General features: G+C 42.8%; 1 long non-coding RNA gene across 2 annotated transcripts; it reads right to left on the minus strand.

Moving 5' to 3' along the window:
• Positions 1-3,099: 3,099 nt before the first annotated feature.
• Positions 3,100-19,145, minus strand: LOC309395351. Of its 2 annotated transcripts, none has more exons than XR_014175889.1 (3): positions 19,065-19,145; positions 7,931-8,188; positions 3,100-4,226 (listed from the first exon to the last, which is right to left on the minus strand). It is a non-coding gene; the product is annotated as an uncharacterized lncRNA (long non-coding RNA). The 2 variants fall into 2 exon arrangements; XR_014175890.1 differs by having other exon boundaries at positions 3,100-4,249.
• Between the last annotated feature and the right edge of the window lie 42 nt (positions 19,146-19,187).

Here is a 19,187-nt window from a genome sequence, read left to right on the forward strand (position 1 = left end):
AAGAAGTCCGCCTCGCAGGGCAAATCTATTAAATTGAGTACAAGGAAACCAGGGTTAAATTAAGGGCGGAAAAGCTCTTTCGTCCCGAGACTGCAACCTCGAAGTCTCCTAAACTGCCATTCGTTGCTTTGGGTTGCACGGCAAGCAGAAATCATTGGGGGGGATTTCTTTTTATTGCGGCACCTCCCACGCCGAAAGAAAAACGAAACCTGTGGAATACCTGCCTTGTTTATTTATTTTTTTAAATAAAATCCTGAAGAATTAAGTTAGGCAATTGATCCCACGCTAAGGACTTGGCGGTGCGTGGATCGCTGCTCTCTCCGCGGCGTTTCGCCGCTTTCTTTGATCTAGCCAGGAATCATGGAAGCGCTCCTGAGGCTTCTGGGTTTCTTGGCCCGGGGCAAAGCAGCCTGCGGGAGACGAGTAGCTAACCCGCGAACCTCCTAGAGATGCGGCGGCGGCAGTAGAGCGCAGGATCAGCTGGGTTTGAACGCCAAGCGAAATTAGGATTCCGGGTCCCTTGGCAGCTTCTAGCAGTCTTGTGATAGGCCGGGAAGACGCTCCCTGACTCCGTCCGCACCCCCTCCCTCTCTGCTTCGACCCCAAGGCGCTTTTATTGCAACCTTTATTCAAACACCCCCAGCACGAGAGGTGGGAGGAAGGTTGGAAGGGCGCTTTGGATTCCAACAGAGGCCGCAGTAATTTTCTCAGAGATGAGGGGTTGCGCAGCTTTATCTTATTAGGAGCAGCTTAGGATCACACCGTAGGGTTAGGACTGCTATATAACGTCTCCATCTCCCTCCCTTCCTTCCCTTTCCTTTCTTTCTTTCCTTTCCTTTCCTTTCCTTTCCTCCTTACTTTTTCTTTTTTCCTTTCCTTCCCTTCCTTCCTTTCTTTTTTTTCTTCCTTTCCTTCCTTCCTTCCCTCCTTTCTTTTTTTTCTTCCTTTCCTTCGTCGATGCCCATCGACTCTTTATCGGATGCTGGGCATTATGCAAGCTAAGATACTCAGAGGCCAGGAGGCTGCGCTTATCCTTTTTGCAGTCAGTCTGCGGGACCCTGATAGTTGTTGTTGTTATCATCCTCAGCTTCCTGATAAATATTGCGGTCAAAAGGGAGCCCAGTTCAGAAGGCTGGCCGCCCCTCGAACTCCAAATTCTCCGCGGCTTCGAAGGGCTTGGAAAAATCTCCCTTTCTTGGCCCGAAAGAAAGGCCCCACCCAACGCTTCGTCACCGACCCGACCTCAAAGTCCCGAAATGAAACAGGTCTGGCCCGCTTCAGTGCATCTACTACAAGCTCTTTTTCACGGAGCCGGAGGCGATTTGCTGGTTTGACAGCCAACTCCTAAGGCGGAACGAGCGGGAAGCAGCTGTAGGAGAGGCGAGTCCTGAGGTTACTAGCAGCTGGGAATGGCCCGGCGGGTTTTCCAAGAGCGGCTGGCCGTTTGCACGTGAAGGCGACTGATTAGCATTTTAATCGGCGAGGGGGAAATGAATTTGCTTCGGGTGGGGCGGGGGGGGGAGGACAAGTTTGCACAAAATCCTTGTCTAAGAGACGTCTAGTTTGTAGTTTAGAACAGGGGTGGCCAACCTTGGCAACTTTAAGCCTGGCGGACTTCAATTCCCAGAATTTCTCAGCCAGCTTTGCTGGCTGGGGGATTCTGGGAGCTGAAGTCCTCCAGGCTGAATGCTGGATCTATCACGTTATCCAGTCTATTTTTCTCCTTCTGCACTGCACTTCTAAAGGCACCGCTAAATGGGCCTTGGATCTCATGCCTACTGCTTCCATCACTCCATCCAGCCACCTCATTCTCTGTCGTCCCTTTCTTCTTTTGCCCTCCATCTTTCCCAGCATTAGGCTCTTCTCCAGGGAGTCCTTCCTTCTCATTAGGTGGCCAAAGTATTTGAGTTTCCTCTTCAGGATCTGGCCTTCTAAAGAGCAGTCAGGGTTGATCTCCTCTAGGACTGACTAGTTTGATGCCTTGCAATCCAGTGGACTCGCAGGAGTCTTCTCCAGCACCAGAGTTCAAAGGCCTCCATTCTTTGGCGCTCAGCCTTTCTTATGGTCCAATTTTCACATCCATACATTGCAATTGGAAAAACCAGAGCCCTGACTATATGCACTTTTGTTGGCAGGGTGATGTCTCTGTTTTTAGTATGCTTTATGTATTTATATAAATATGTATATATTTAGTATGGGGAAGTAGGTAATGGCTATTAATTCCCACAAACCATAGGGCCCGGGGACCATCACCACCCCGCCCCCAACGATCCTGACACGGCTTAAAGAAAGCAGTTAGTGGCAGGGAACAGACGCCCCCTATTGACAAGAATGGGCCGGGGCGGCCACCCACGGAGAGCAATCGTTTGCTCGCTCGCCCTTACTGAAGTTGTCGCCTCGACTCGCCCGGTTGATAAAACCGTGGCAATCGCTGAGAAAGTTACGCGAAGGCGCCCATTAAAGAGTTTTGGCCTATTTCGTTAACCTTCGTGTTGCAGACCGCGACACTTCGTCGTTGTCAGGCTTGGTAGCAATCCTGAGAAACGCGCGCTGATTTTTATTAATAATACTAGTTAGTCAAGTTGAACCATCTTTTCTTTAATTGATTGACACGTTTAAATCCTGCTTGCCAGTGAATTAATCCTGGCTTCTCGCGGTATATTGTAACCGAACCAGCTGGGCTTCAAACATGAAACCACAAGCTACTAGCCAACATTAAAAGTATCCGCACTCGACAGGTCGTTCGAATGCTGCCGCTTCGTGTTTGGCTCACCGGTGAACGGCACGAGGACTGGGATGTACCATCGTTCTCCTCGCCATCCTAAGAAAATCATCCTCAAAGGGACAAGCTTTTGGATTTAAAAAAGAGCTAATGTTTAAGAAGCATTACCAATCACATATTTCGAGCTGCGTCCACACGTGCATTTTTGTCAGTTACACCTGAGTCTGAACGCGTGTAAGGACAGCGGGTAAGTTCTCGCTTGGCCCCGGGGACGGGAGCGCTGCACTTTTCCGTGGGGACCGAAAAGAGACGGTCAAGCAACTCTTAGAGAAATGCGGACAAATAACACGTGGGAATCATCCTTTAAAGGGCGGGTTGAAAGAAATTCATCAGAGGAGCAGAGAAATTGTAAATTTCTCCGAGTTTTTTTTTTTCCCCCAAGGAAGGAAGGTTGCTTTTAGAAATTATTATTAAGCCGCGAGAATTCGATAGCACGGTCGGATAGGGGTGGCTGGTGGGCACTGTAGTCCGAAAAGAAGTAAGTCAATAAAAGATCATTATTGTCTTGTTCTTTCAGGTAATTCTGAAAAAAACGAAGTCAAACATTTGAAACCGAGAATGGAGAGACAGAACGACTAGAAGTCTCCTTGGGCAATTCTGAGTGTGTTAAGGACTGCCGTCTTTATTTTATTCCACGATTAAAAGTATATCACGATGTTTAATTTTTCAGCTAATCTCTTAAAATCATTGTTCTTTCCGCCGCATTCGCCAAGCGGCTCTTTCTACCGCGTAAGCTTCGTGTAAGCCTGTTACGGTGGACGGCAGTTTGCTTTTAAAGGGTGATCGGTCGATTGTAGTACAAATAATTTGCCGCTTGAACAGAAAAAAAAGGACTTTTTTTCGGCCCACAGTTAACCGGGAACTATTTCATACGAAATTCTTGAGCAGCGCCCGCCACCTTGCGGTTGAAGGGGGAAAAGCCCAGCCGCAATGGAATAGCTAGAACTTGGAGTACCATCAAAAAGGCTCTTTTGAGCAGCAATTGAACTTTGAAACTCTTCAGTCGGGCACTGAGCCCAAAATAGCTTTCCAAACAAAACCACTGGAAATGTAAGTAGAATTCTCCTCGGCGGTTTTTAATTGCTTTTCCCTGGGGACAAATGCAGCCTGGTGTGCCTAATGTCTGGAAAGGAGGTGTTTATGCGTGCAAGCTCTGGAAATGGTGCAAAGGAAGGGTTATTTACCTCTCCCTCGGAAACCCAATGAAATGTGGTTGAATCAAGATCGGAGCTGGGAAAGTTGTTAATTCTGTGCTCCGTTGTCTTTGTTGGGTGGGGCAGAACTCGGGTGGGAAATGCATGACTGTAAACACTCTGGCCACTCTGACTTTTTTCTTCCATTTTTAGCTCCATGCAACATACTGAACTATAATCCACACAGACTGAGTTTGTGTAACGCTGAGCTACCAAGCAGCCCTTTTAACCCCAATGCCATCATGGGAAACCTGGCTATGAAAGAACAGATGTTCTGGATAAAGGCAAAAGAGGAAAGAATAAGCCTAGTAGAAAGTTGGAAGCCATCTACAGTATGTATCTAGACATCTTTCTAAGACTGATCTTTCAACTCTGTACAGGAAGTTCTCGACTTACAAACCCAATTGAGCCCCCAATTCCTGTTAAGTGAGACATTTGTTAAGTGAGTTTTGCTCCATTTTGTGACCTTTCTTGCCCTAGTTGTTAAGTGAATCACTGTAGTGGATAATAACATGGTTGTTAAGTGAATCTGGCTTTCACATGGATTTTGCTTGTCAAAAGGTGATCACATGATCCTGGGATACCCCCAAATCCAGACTTTCCACAGCCTTATTGGACATAAGCATGGTTTATTCAATGAAACCAATTATCTGGGTTTACATCAGATGCCGACTCATGCAATAGCCCCATGAGCAGGGCTAACATGTGTTCCCTAGCTCAGTGACGGCGAATCTTTTCAGCACCAAATGCCCAAACTGGAACATGTGTGCATGTGCATTCATGTGTGCACGCCGGAGTGCTGGAAACCCCAAGACCAGCTGGCCGGTGCGCATGCACGCACTGACCAACTGGTCTTCAGGTTTCCAGAACACACGTACACCCTGGCCAGCTGGTCTTCGCACAGACCGGAGCACTGGAAGATCAGCTGGCTGGTGCACACATGCCAGGTTTTTTTGCTGTTTTGGGGGCCATTTTTAAACCATTTTCAGGCCAAAAACAGCTTGAAAAATGGCCTGAAAACGCCCCCCCAAAATGGTTCAGAAAATGGCCTCAAACCAGCCTGAAAAATGGCCTAAAATGGCCTTCTTTTTGGCTGTTTTTCAGGCCTTTTTCAGCACTCTGGTACCCACGAAGAGCAGCTGATAATGATGCACATGCCCCCAGAGAGGGTTCTGCGTGCCCCCACTGGCACGTGTGCCATAGGTTCGCCATCATGGCCCTAGCTTGTGATTCATCTGCCATGAAATATGGTATGAAGTGAGCACTTCTACCATTTCTTACTCTTGCCTGTGGTGGGCAGGAGAGGACCTCCACTAGGCTACTGAATTTGGGGTCCTGTAGGTAATGGCAGGATTTGTCCCAGGCAATTCTGTCTAGGGTTACTATCAGGCTCCAGACATTTTCAGAAAGTCCATGGCAAACTGTTGCAAGATAATGCCGCAAACTTTTTAGATTCTGCTCTAAGCCAGCTCATGAAATTTGGCTGAGTGAGACTTCAAAAGAGATCTGAGGGAGGGAAATCTTCCCAGGAGACCCAACCTCACTCTGTGGATGGTATTGCCTAGTTAAAATGTCTAGGGCCATCAAAAGCTTGGCCAGCCAATTATCCCACTCCTACACAATTGTAGCCAATAGTGCAAACAAGACTGAGAGGAGGGTAGCTATGGCACTCTCTGCTTCGACACATCTAGGGGTTTGGTTTCTTTGGCACCATCCTCTCTCCTCCAGTTTTGCTGGCTGAGGAATTCTGGGAGTTGAAGTCCACAAGTCTTAAAGTGGCCAAGGTTGGAGATCCCCGCTCTAGACTGCCACTGGTTTTGGTTATACTCCATTGTTTACAGATTATGGTAAACGTACAGTCATGTTTAAGACAATGCCTAATGACTTCATGTCCATGTAATTTTCCTGGCAACAGTAGGGAAGTAATTATCCACAGCTTTCTTCCTCTTAGTTTAACCTGTATCTCTGGTATTATCTGATGGTTTTTCAACAAAACAAAACAAAATCAAACTTGTTTAGCTTCTGAGCTCACGCAAGATTAGCCAGGTGATGCCACCAGCTGAAATGATGATTGACTCTTGGAGTACATTTAGGTGTAATTGTACCCTGCAGAGTTGGAGGCTTCTCTGCAAGTACTATTGTTTATAGTAAGGTGACCATAACTAGCTTGCAAAATTCCAAAATGGTCACAAGATGGAGCAAAGAGAGGTATAAAACTCAATCCCTTTAGTAGCATCTAGTGGTGGTCTGGATTTTTGCAGTCCAGGAATGGTGGCTCGGTCATCATGCTACATAAGGATTGTCTTTGCTACACCAGTTGTTAAGACACCAGGTGGAAACTGGGAAACCATGAGTTCTAGTCCCGTCTTAGGCTAGGTGACTTTGGATCAGTTGCTGTCTCTCAGATCCACCCACCCCACAGGATTGTTGCTGTGGGGAAAAATCACCTCATTTATAAAAAAATAATAAAGATGCTATAATCAATAAATTACACATAGTACCATAGCAACAATTTTTAAAAGTACTTGAATTTTTCCCAGATCAATGTAGATACGTTTACAGAGAGAAAGCTTTATCGGGTCTATTAGGCTTTATTCCCAAACAACTACATGAATTAGTCCTTTTGTGTGGCCAACAAGAAGATGCTATTGTGTAGCAATTTGCTAAGGCTGCATAACCTGTATCAAAGTAGCAAGCCCACTATTGATTAGTCTCTTAACCAGGGGTGAAATTCAGCAGGTTCTGACAGGTTCTGGAGAACCAGTAGCGGAAATTTTGAATAGTTTGGAGAACTGGCAAATACCACCTCTGGCTGGCCGCAGAGTGGGAAGGGAATGGAGATGTTGCAGTATCCTTTCCCTGCCATGCCCACCAAGCCATGCCCTTAGAACTGGTACTAAAAAAATTTGGATTTCATCACTGCTCTTAACCCAAATAAATATTGGCACATGTATGCTGAGCCATTCCCTGCTCCCCTGCCACCTCCCCCCCATCCCCATTTCAGTTAAATAGAAGAGTATTCTGAAATTTAAGTAAGCAAATTGGAAAATGATATTATTCCCTTTGGCTATCTGATGAGAATGTTGTGTGCCTTCTCATATCATCAGTCTTCCAGGTAACCCCGCAGTGAACTCCAAACTGAATCCTCCACTTTAGAAATTGTTGGCAGGTTGAGTCCTGGTGCCAGGGACCTGGAATTCATTCAATTTATGATCTGAGTGATATTTTGGAGAAATGTGGTTATGATGTGCACATGTTATTTAAAAAAAAACTTATTTCAGCATTTCCCTTGCCATCAAAGTTCTTGATCAGAAAGGGAAAGGCAGTCATTAATCAGCACTTTTAGACTAAATCATAAACCCACATTTGGCTTGTTAGAGATGATTTTTAAAAAGGCAAGAAGCTTGAGATGTTTGTTTTACATTACGAATAAATATTAAGGATTACCAGCTGGCTTCACGGGAGCTTTTCAGTCTGGAAATGAGAGGGAAAATGACTGAGGTAAACAAAATTAGGTTGTGCTGTGGATAAAATGGACAAGGAGAAGATATTTTCCCTTTCCAAAAATACTAGAACCAGAGGTCACCCTAATGAAATTGAATTGTGAAAGAATCAGAACAAGCAAAAGAATTATTTCTTGTACAACACATAATTCAGCTTTGCAATTTTTTACCCTGAAATGCTACCTTGGCTGCCAGCTGGATTGGCTTCAAAATTTAAAAAAAAGATCAATTCATGGAAGTCATGGCAATCTTCATAGCCTAGAAGGCAGTGGGATTACTTCTGAAAGCCACCTTCTGGGACACTTGTAGGTTTTCCTGGGCAGTTGGTTGGCCACTATGACAACAGACTAGATGGGCCAATATGGTTGGCCACTATGACAACAGACTAGATGGGCCACTATGACAACAGACTAGATGGGCCAATCCATCAGCATAATACTTACAACTCTTACCTTGTACTTGTCTGTTTTCTCATGGCCACATGGGGGCCACATTAATCCTGTTTTCCTCAATCCTACAGGTGTGTGAGATTTCAAGTGTCAGAATTCTATCATCAGGGATTGTCGCATCTATAAGCCAGATCAGTAAGTTTGTTGCTTATCCTTTGCATGAGTCAGTCAGGGTGTTCTATCTTCAAAGGTAACTAGGTGGACAAGAGCCATAGATGTCATTTCATTTAGAGGCAACTTGATTGTGGAAGCTTGTGAAATCTACAAGTAAAGATTGTGATACAAAGAAATTAAGATGAAGCAAACTGGCTAGGCCATTACATAATTTATTTAGGTACTGAAGGAAGATTATACATAAGTCTATTTCTGCATTTGTTAAATCTTTACTAGTCACTCAACTTTTATTAGCAACGAAAGCGAGAGTGATCAAATATATATTTGCAAGTAATGTCTTTCAAAAAGCATCAAGGTTCATTCAAATGAAATTCAGAAAGTGAGTTCCCAAATAATAATATTTTTAACCTTATTATTTTTTCCTGCTCTTAAAAGGAATTTCTAAGATTTGACCATTTTGTACACTACTCATGCAAAATTAAAACTTGCAAAGCATAATTCAGCTTTGCATGGAAAGCATCTCTAAACGTGGATTATTTTATTCTGTGTTACAACTGAGCCATCTACTGTCCATTTTCCTTGTTGCTGTTTTTAATGCTGGTATTCAGAGAGGATTATAATCTTAAAACAGATGATGATGTTCAGGTTTCTGAACTTCTCTTTCAGACATGGCTTGGGTACATACATTGCAATAAACACAATTTGTTTACCTTTTTTTTTTTACTAAGCTCAATTGGTTGGGTTTACATGTGCCATGGTATATATTTACCCATGTACTCCCAATCTCTTGAACTAAAGCTTTCTTAGGGAATTCTGGGAGGAAATTCTGCCAGATGTTGCCCAAAGCATCTTGAGTATGCCCTAAGAACGTCTAAAAATGTACGGGGCAACTTCACATGAATATGTAATATCAAAGCATGTCAAATCCTGCACTGTGGGTGTGTTTCAAATGCCTGTGGAGGCAGCTAACTATCTTCGCAATAATACAAATGTATATTACTGGAGAGGGAACATCAGCTGATTAGAGAACACCAGCTCCTGAGTAATTAAGGAACAGGTAAGAAATAACTTTCAAATAGATTAAAACACAAGGTGCAGATGGTCCCTGAGTTGTAATTTGAGGTTGCATGCTCGAATGTGGGTGGGGTCAGGTCAGGACAAGAATTACATTTAATTAAATTTATGCTTGATTAACATTTGTTTGACTCAAGACATTTTATGTGATTACTTCTTATGCATTTAATATGTTCATTTGTCTACAGTTTTGTAAAAACTGTTGGGGGAGCTCTGGGGATCATAACCAAGATCTTAGGGAGCCCCGTAAGTAGGTCATCCTATTTGCATTTAAGAACCTGATTTGTGATTCATAACCAAAGCCTAAACAATCTGGGTTCTGTTACCAGATTAAGTACTCAGACACTTTTGAAAAGCTTAAATGAAAGCTTTCCAGAAGTACAGGTAGTCCTCAATGTACGACCACAATGGAGCTCAAAATTTATGTTGTTAAGTGAGTTTCATGACCTTTCTTGCCATAGTTGTTAAGTGAATCACTACAGTTGTTAAGTGAATCTGGCATCCCCTTTGACTTTGCTTGTCAGAAGGTCGCAAAACCCGATCACATGACCCTGGGACACTGCAACTGTCATAAATATAAACCAGTTGCCAAACATCTGAATTCTGACTAGGTGACCATGGAGATGCCCCCAATGGTCGTAAATTTGAAAAAAGGTCATAAGTCACTTTTTTCAGTGCTGCTGTAACTTTGAACAGTCACTAAGTGAACTGTTGTAAGTCAAGGGCTACTTGGACTACTACACCAAACACTACCTATTGGAGGGTAGCGTTTGGTGTAGTAGTCAAGGCATTTGGCTAGAAATGGAGGCCATGAGTTCTAGCCCTGCTTTGGGTGCAATGCCTCTAGCTTTAGGAAAAAGGCAAGGTGTAATAGCAGTAAGGAAGACCATTGTTACTTCAAGGAGTTTAGTGATATACAGTATTTTGATTTCTCCTTCATATTAAGAAAAGTCTAGATGTTTGGAGCTCATTCTGACCTAACCTGCTTGATTGTTTTATTCTTTCTTTATAAAGGAATAAAGGAAAAGCGGGGAGAATATTGGGCACTGGGGAAGCGACTGTCATTATTAAGGAATTCCTGGCAGCTTGTAAGAGATTTTGGTATCATCTTGCTTGATAAACTTTGCTTTTTGTGTTATGCTTTTAGTTAATAATAACACTTAAAGTCCCTTTATTTACTGATATGCTTATTATCTCTGGATCCAAAAGAAACAATTGCCTAGGCACTTGATCACTGTCATTGACACTTGGCAAAACACAAGGACAAACCACTTCCGAAACTGCTGCCAAGTAAACCACAGGCACTGGTACAAAGGCACACATTTTCTTCCTATAGCAAAGTTACTCTTTCTCCTGGGCACTGGCTGTTCAAAGATCTGCAGAAACATTCTCCCTCCTGTTATCCTCCAGCTGTGCTGGGACCTACATTTCCAGCAACCCCAACTGGTATGTCATTCTATGTCCCATCCTTGGTGAAGGAGTTGGGAGTTAAAGTCTATCAGGATCAGAGTGGAGTTTTCTGCTAAATAACCCAAGGGCATCTCCATCTTAGCTGTGACAATTCTTTCATTCACAAAGTTGCCTTTATACAGAACAGCTATTATATACATACATAATACATATTATACACATATATACTTTTCTCTCCAATTTTCCCTATGCCAGAAAAGTTTTCGATCTGTGTGGGCTACCTGCTCTAACTAATGCCAGTGAAGCATGGACACTAACCTCACAATTGACACAAAAGCTGTGAATGGCGCAAAGAGCCATTAAAAGATACATGCTCGGTGTTACAAGACAAGATAGAAAGACCTGCACATGGACTAGACAACAAAGGAAAGTATATGATATCATCAAGAGAGTAAAAGAATTGAAGTGGAAATGGGCTGGTCGCATAGCAAGAAGAACCGATGGCAGGTGGACCAAGGCAGTCATAGGCCACTTGATAAAATTGTCCACGAAAGAGACCTAAAATAAGAAGGATTGACAACAGCAGCAAGTATTGTGGGCCCAACTGGCAAAGGAAAGCTTAGGACCCTATTGGTTGGAAACATGGGGACAAGGCCTTCATCCTGCAGTGGATAGACCAGTGTTTCTCAAACTTGGCGACTTTAAGTCCTGTGGACTTCAACTCCCAGAATCCCCCAGCCAGCATAGCTGGCTGGGGAATTCTGGGAGTTGAAGTCCACAGGACTTAAAGTCGCCAAGTTTGAGAAACACTGGGATAGACAATGGCTAAAATGATGATAATATATATAAAGTAAAAGTGGAGAGGACTTCTCAGTGATCCCTCTGCAAATGGAGCATTAGGCCTACAAATGTATGAGGTGGGAATGGGACAACTTGCTACGGCCAATTCAGGATGGCCAACTCGCAACAACCAACTCATCACAGCCAACTCGCTGCAGGACAACTTGCCATGGGAAAATTCACCGTGGGACAATTTCAACAATTCTATTTAATTAATTACATAAATAAATATTTTATTTTTTGCCATTCACATTTCATTCTGTCTCTCCTTTTGCATCCTTTCCATCAATTTTTTGATATTAGTGTAACTCTTGTCCTGCAGCAAGTTGTCCTGTGGCGAGATGGCTCTGGGGAGTTAGCCAAGGTGGGTTGGCCATGGCAAATTGTCATAGACTCGCTATAGAACAGTCAACCATATTGACACCCCTGTCCTAAAGCCATCCCTTATATGAATCAGCAAGAGGAGGGAAAGGGGCAGGAAACAAGAACCCATGGAAAAAAAGGTGTTTTCTCTTGGTCCCACAACCTTAAACATTTAAGAGGTCTTAGGATGATCCTTCAAGTTCTGGAAGATAACCAGTTTTCTTCATTTAAGAGCTGAGGTATGTAAATCATGTTCCTCATTCCCTTACTTCCCAAGAGGTGGTGTTCACATTGGCACTAATTGATCATTGCTAAAGGAGCAGCTGTGTCATGGAGCATGTCCAACCAGTTCATTATCAGGTACAATCCTCAATCAAGATAACATGGTTTGATAGCAAAAAGAAGCAAGAAGTTCTATCAATTCCGCAAAAGACTGAGTTATTTTACCAATTTCTAACCCACAAAAATCCTTAATGCCCTAACCAAAATCATTTTCTCATCTTCTTGGTGTAAAGACTGTGATTCCCTCTGCCAAGCCAAAATGTGAGTTGCTATTGGCAGGGGAGAACTGGAGGATTTATTACCCTTGAATTTGCAGAGCTGAGAAAACCACTATGTTATCTTTCACTCAGTGTTAGGTGTAGTCTTGTAACAGCATTGTTTTGTACTGTGATCTCTGTTTAAAGCAGGTGTGTCAAACCTGCACAACCCATGGGTCACATGTGGCCCTGGACAGCTAGTAATGCAGCTCCACAAGATAGTAAACTTTTAACATAATTTATACATACATATACACACACATATACACACATTTTATATGTGTCCCAAACCAATTCCTCTTCACTCTATGGAGCCCAGGCAAGCCAAAAGGTTGGACATACCTGACCTGGAATTGATCTGAAACACTTTAAGCCTCCTAGTTGACACATCAGTTTAACTCTTGATTTTTACAGCTGTCGCCTGACTGAAACCCATTTGTTTCATTTTGGTTGGTCTGAATAAAGGCATGGAACATTCACGGACTCTAGATTTTGTTTTTCAATAAATCCAGTGTAAACAACTAGCTTTCTTTTGGGATTTCATGGTATGGTCATGTTGGCAGGAATTGAGAATTGTATCTCAACTCATCTGAAGGCTATTACAGGGGGATGGCTAATTTGCAAAGTAACATTGAAGACAAGTCAAGAAACTGCCAAAGAGCCATCAGTAAACAGCCCAACCAAAGAATCTCAAAGACCACCCCCCACCCACACAGACAGGCAAGTCACCGGAATATAAACTGACAGCAAACAGCACTCGTTACTACCGTAGCACTGATGTTACCTAGTTAGGATAATAAAACGTCTGCATGAAAACATGCAGAGAGCACCAAGAACCCCACATACCAACCCCGAGCTATAAATATTCTCCTTTATTGGTACAAGTCTTAGAGTTTACCTCCTATGGTTTAGCTTTGTAAAGTTGCTACAAACTGTGGAATCCAGTACCCAGTCTTGTGATCTGCTCAGAGGACTGGTCAAACCAGAATCCTGAGAATAGCACCTTCCATTATGCAAGAGTTATAGAATGTGCAGTTAAGTAAATTATTACTTCATAAAGCTGATGGGAATGTGTCATGGCTTTCAAAGATTTTGTTGACTTTCTGGTGAGCAATTATTCAAAGACGTACAACACCTTCACAGAAAATGGCAATTATAATGTATTATTATTTTATCAGGGTAGCAAAGTATCTCAATAATAGATATTTATTGAAGAAGGATATTGAGAATACGAATTCTCATGAGGATTAAGCTGAATAAAGGGAAAGATGTCTATATTTTGAAAAATGTATTATTTCAACAATATTTTTGGAGAGAAAATCTGCTAAATTGGGCTAGGCAGCATCCAAGATTCAGATGACGTAGAAGCACTGCTTTCCTTCTAGTTTGATTTTGTTATCACAAATCTAAATTTGTTTGGCTGAGAGATTCAGATAATTTCTTGGCATACACAAACAAAAAGGGATGTGATTCCCCCCAATTATGCACCACACTTCTTCTGAAGTTTGCAATCAGAATAGCATTGAGCTCATACAAGCAGAGCAAAGATTGCAATATTTTTATTCAAATTTATATAGCTGCCCATTTCTCTTAAAGGGGCTTTTTAAGAGGGATAGAGCAATAAAGAAAACAGCAAATATGAACAGGTAAAAATCTGGAAAGTCACAGTGATAAATAGGGTAAAAATACTAGCCCTGGGCAATGGGAACAATATTGCTCCCTCAGCAATAGAACCATTGGGGCAGAACTCCAATTCCTTGGGAGCCCCAGACCTGGCAGCATATCCAGGTCTTCAGGGCCTTATGACAAATCAAAAAGGATTGGGCCAACCTAACTTCAGGAGGAAGGAGATTCCATAAAGGGGAGTTGCAGCAGGAAAGGCAGGTTTTCTGGGACCCACCAGATTTAGATCTGTAGCTGATGGTACCTGCAGCATGCCTTCCTCTACAAAATCTAATGGGGTGGATTGATGTAACCAGGGCGAGATGGTCTCTCTGATAACCCAAGCCCATGCCAAAAAGGGCTTTAAAGACTAAATCTAGCTACTTGATTTGAACCCAGAAGCAAACTAGCAACAAATGCAGCTTAAAGGACAAAGGTGCAACATGCGCCAACTCTGCAATGTCACCTCAGAGCAAGATGGGTAGCAAACAAATTTAATAAATAATAATTCTGATCAGGTTAAACTTCTGGATACTCCTCAGGAGCAGACCCATGTAGAGTGCACTGGAATAGTCCAATCTGGATGTGACTAGGGCATGAGTGACTGTAAGCAGAGCCTGCCCATCCAGAAACCAGCACAACTAGCACATTAGACAAAGCAGAGCAAAGCCCCTCCTAGCCACAACACCTAGATTGTATATTGGGTCTGTCTGGGATAGTGCCAGGACCAAAGATGGCATAGATCTTGGATCAATAAGCCATGAGAACCAAAGCCACTCAGTTTTGGCAAGGGTATATAGCTGAAGCCTTGTTTCCAATCCAGATCCGCACAGCCTCCAGGCACCAGGATAAGACATTCCTGGCATTACCTCACTCAACGGCCTCATTTAGATGTTGAAAAGGAGACAGCAATGGCACTATGACACTCCAAACTGTAAGGACTGAGACCTCTCCTCACCAATTCTCACTGACTGAAATTAACCCTGAAGGAAGGAGGTGAATCCGCACAACCCTGTGCCACCACCTTTAATTTTTTGAGCCAATCCAGATGGATGGAATAGCTGATGGTATCAAAAGCCACCAGGAAGTCAAATAGCCCAAGGATGGATGCGCTATCCCCATCCCAATCAAGTTAGAGGTCATCAAAATAATGACTAATGTCATTTCTGTCCCATGTCTGAGTGTGAATCCTGACTGAAAAGGACCCAGGTAATGCTCTTCTTTAAACCTCTCTGTAGCCCTTGCAACCACCTTCATATTAACGTCCACAAAATGGGAGGTGGGATAATGCACAAAAACTATCCAATATAGTGGAATGGCTTCTCAAGGAGGGGACAAACCATGACCTCTTTAACACGCAAAAGGATAACCCTGAATCTACTCACATGATCAACCCTGCCCTCCACCCACCCCAAGTTGTCAGAAGGGACATGGATCCAAGGAACAGGTGGCTGAGCTTTCAGTCCTGAGGACCATGTTAACTCCTTCAAGCCCAACAGGTTCAAGCTATTCCCAGATAACTGGGCAAGACTACACCCAGGCATCTTCTCTGGACTTGCAACAAGACCAACTCCAATTGGGAACAAATAATAATAATAAATAATAATAATAAAATTTTATTTGTTAGCCGCACCCTCTCTAGAAGGACTCGGGGCGGCGTACAATAAAAACACATAAAATACAAATATAGACAGTACATACACATAAACATAGACGTATACGAGGAGGAGGTAGACAGATAAATGGAAGTAGAATTAAGATTGCAATTTAAAATCCCCTAATTAAAATTACAAGATTAAAAACCCGTCAGGAGCGATATGATCAAACTATGGTTGAGCCAGGCCAGCTACTTGGAAAAGGTGGGTCTTGAGCTTTGCACGGAAGGAGCAGAGGTCAGAGGTAGCCCTGATATCTGGGGGGAGGTCATTCCACAGGGCTGGGCCCGCCACAGAGAAGGCTCTGCTCCTAGGCGCCGCCCCCCGACACTGTCTGGTGGACGGCACCTGGAGAAGTCCCTCTCTGTGCGAGCGAATTGGTCGCAGGGATGTATGGGGCAGGATACGATCCCGCAAGTAGCTAGGTCAAATCCCATCGACTTTATCTGACAGATGTTTTGATTATTCCACACCCTTCTGTAAAAGGAACCCCATGTTCCTCATCCCTTACCTAAGCAGTCTGCGTCACAAGAAACAATGTTGTGAAGGGGTAGTCTGTGGATATAATGTAGGTGAAATACTGGTGTTTCACCATCCTTGCTGCCATGAAGTAGGCCTTAAAAGCGGCGATGTTTAGTTCAGCTTGTCCTTTGCTGAGTGCTAGCAACATTCTGGATGTCTCTTCACCCATTTCATACCCTTAATTCCTCTGTAAATCATTGGAAAGAGCTAAGATTCTGAAAGTAGAGAGGTTGCTCCTCTCTGATTTCAAGCATCAAAAAGCAACAAAAGCATCAGATGGACCATTCAGAAAACCAACAAGGACAATCTCCAGCTTCCTCTGAAATCACTTTGGATCACATCCATCGGCAAGGACAGACCAATTTTTTAAAAATAAACCCCATTAAATTAAGTTTGAAGTCCTGAAGCTCTCCCTTTTTTCACTGACAATGTTTGCCCATGGAAATCTGGTTCAGCTATAATTCTCAGTTATTCTGTTGGAATCATATATTCCAAAGATTCAATGAAGTTTTTTTGAAACAATCTACATGTTGCAAATGTGGCATCAGTAAAAAGCTAGATATAATGGTTTGACAGGGTTCATCCCTATGCAGACACAAGCAATATTTCAAATATGAAACCCATAGCTAGCATTTCCACCCACACTGACATTCCTCCCATTGTAGTTATATATGCTATATTATGGATACATTTCATTTACCAACTTGATTTAAAATGAATGAATAAATACATGCTGTGCATATATAATTGTGTATTATCATTGAATCACAGAACCATCTTAAACTACAAAGATAAAGGGATTTTGTTTCTGCTGCCCTTGTGCTAAACACAATTATTTAGAAATAAATTAGCTATTTTATTGCAGAAAGAGATAATTTAAAAATGAAATTAAACACATGAGTATCTATACTACTCATGTATCTGTGCAGAACACCATTTGGGGCTAGAGAAAGCTTGGCTTTCAGTCTAGACTGCCCTATTTTACACCAAGGAATAATAAACTACACTTTTTATTTATTTCATATTTTATTTGGTGGCTTCCAAAACATTTGAATTTAAAATACAGGAAAAAACTATTACTACTTGCTCCACTATCCATAATAATTAGCCAGCTGTCTTTTGGGATAAAGAGCCCAGAGGGTGGCATTAAAAGATTTGTATTCCATACGACTACAAATAGTATCAAATGTTTTACAAATACCCCAAACATTGTGAATTGAATCCTACATTTATTCCAAGTGAGACATCCTGATTTTAAAAAACGGTTGGGGAATTTTGGATGAAATCCCCCATTACATTCCAACCTGTTAGCTATACAGGTAGTAATTTGACTTATGATCACAACTGAACTTAGAATTTATGTTGCTAAGTGAGAAATTTGTTAAGTGAGTTTTGTCCCATTTTATGACTTTTCTTGCCACATTTGTTAAGCAAATCATACCAGCTGTTAAATTAGTAGCAATAACAATAGGACTTATGACTTATATATCGCTTCATAGTGCTTTACAGCCCTCTCTAAGCAGTTGGCAATGTCAGCACATTGGCCCCAACAATCTGGCTCCTCATTTTACTGAGCTTGGAAGGATGGAAGGCTGAGTCAACCTTGAACCAGTAAGGATCGAACTCCTGGCAGTCAGCAGTGAATTAGCTTACAATACGGAGTGGCTTCCCCATCGACTTTGTTTGCTGAAAGTTCGCAAAAAAACGAGGACCTGACTCTGGGATTCTGCAACCGTCAAAAATATGAACCAGTCATCAGGCATTTGAATGTAAATCACGTGACGATGGGAATGTTGCAATGGTCATAAGTGTGAAAAATCACCAGAAGTCACTTTTTTAGTGCCGTTGTAACTTCATTCACTCTATGAACTGTTGTTAAGTCGAGGGCTACCTGCAGTCTTGTTGAATTGGCCCCTTCACTTTTACCTGCCTTTAGCTGCTACCTCCTCTGTGGATTCTCACTTACCATTTCACTTTCACCTTTAGTCACACCTGCCTGCTTCTGTTGTCTCATCTACCTGCCTTTTACAGAGTCTTAAAGTTTACTTTTTTTACAACTGAGTAAGAGCTGTGGTGGCACAGTGGTTAGAATGCAGTACTGCAGGCTACTTCGGCTGATCAGCGGCTGCCAGCAGTCTGGCAGATCGAATCTCAACAGACTCAAGGTTGACTCAACCTTCCATCCTTTTGAGGTCAGTAAAATGAGGACCCAGATTGTTGGGAGGAAATTGTTGACTGTAAACTGCTTAGAGAGGGTGTAGAGCACCGTGAAGCGGTATAGAAGTCTAAGTGCTATTGCTAAGGTGCCTTTACTTGGGCAGGTATCCTATTGAAACTGAAGGTGAAATTCCTCCTCCTCCTCTCTCCTCCTTCATCCAATGCAGGTAGTCCTCAACTTACAAACAATTCATTTAGTGACCGTTCAAAGTTACAGCAGCATTGAAAAAAGTTGACCTATGACCGTTTTTCAGTCACCACCTTTGTAGCATCCCCATGATCGAAATTCAAGACACTTGAGCCATCAGTTCCTACTTACGACCAAGGTCATGCGATTCCCTTTTGCAACCTTTGCATAAGCAAAGCAAACGGGGAAGCATGGTTCACTTTTAACCTCCAGGTTTCTAACTTATCAACTGCAGTGAATTCACTTCACAACAGGGGAGGGGAGGGGGGGAAAGAAAGGTTGTAAAACGGGGCAAAGCCACACCTAGTATGATTTGATTGCTTACTTGTACCCTATGACTATCATTAAGTGTTGTGTCTTATGATTCGTGAAGAATGTGTCTTTTCTTTTTATGTACATTGAGAGCATGTGTGCACCAAAGCCACATTCCTTGTGTGTCCAATCACACGTGGACAATAAAGAAGTCTATTCTATTCTTAACAAACGCTTCACTTCCCGCCAGAAATTTCGGGCTTCAATTCCTGGTCGTTAAGCAGAGGACTACCTGTACGCACTTCGTGAGCCTCGGCGCATACGTGTGCAAGGCCAGGAAACGTTTCCTGATGTATTTATTTACACTTTTTACCTCAGTCACGCAACCGGCCCTGTCGCCTCCGCGGGGCCGAGGCGAAAAGAGA

The sequence above is a fragment of the Natrix helvetica genome, assembly GCF_964273705.1.
Source record: "Natrix helvetica genome assembly, chromosome: 7".
Lineage (NCBI taxonomy): Eukaryota > Metazoa > Chordata > Lepidosauria > Squamata > Natricidae > Natrix > Natrix helvetica.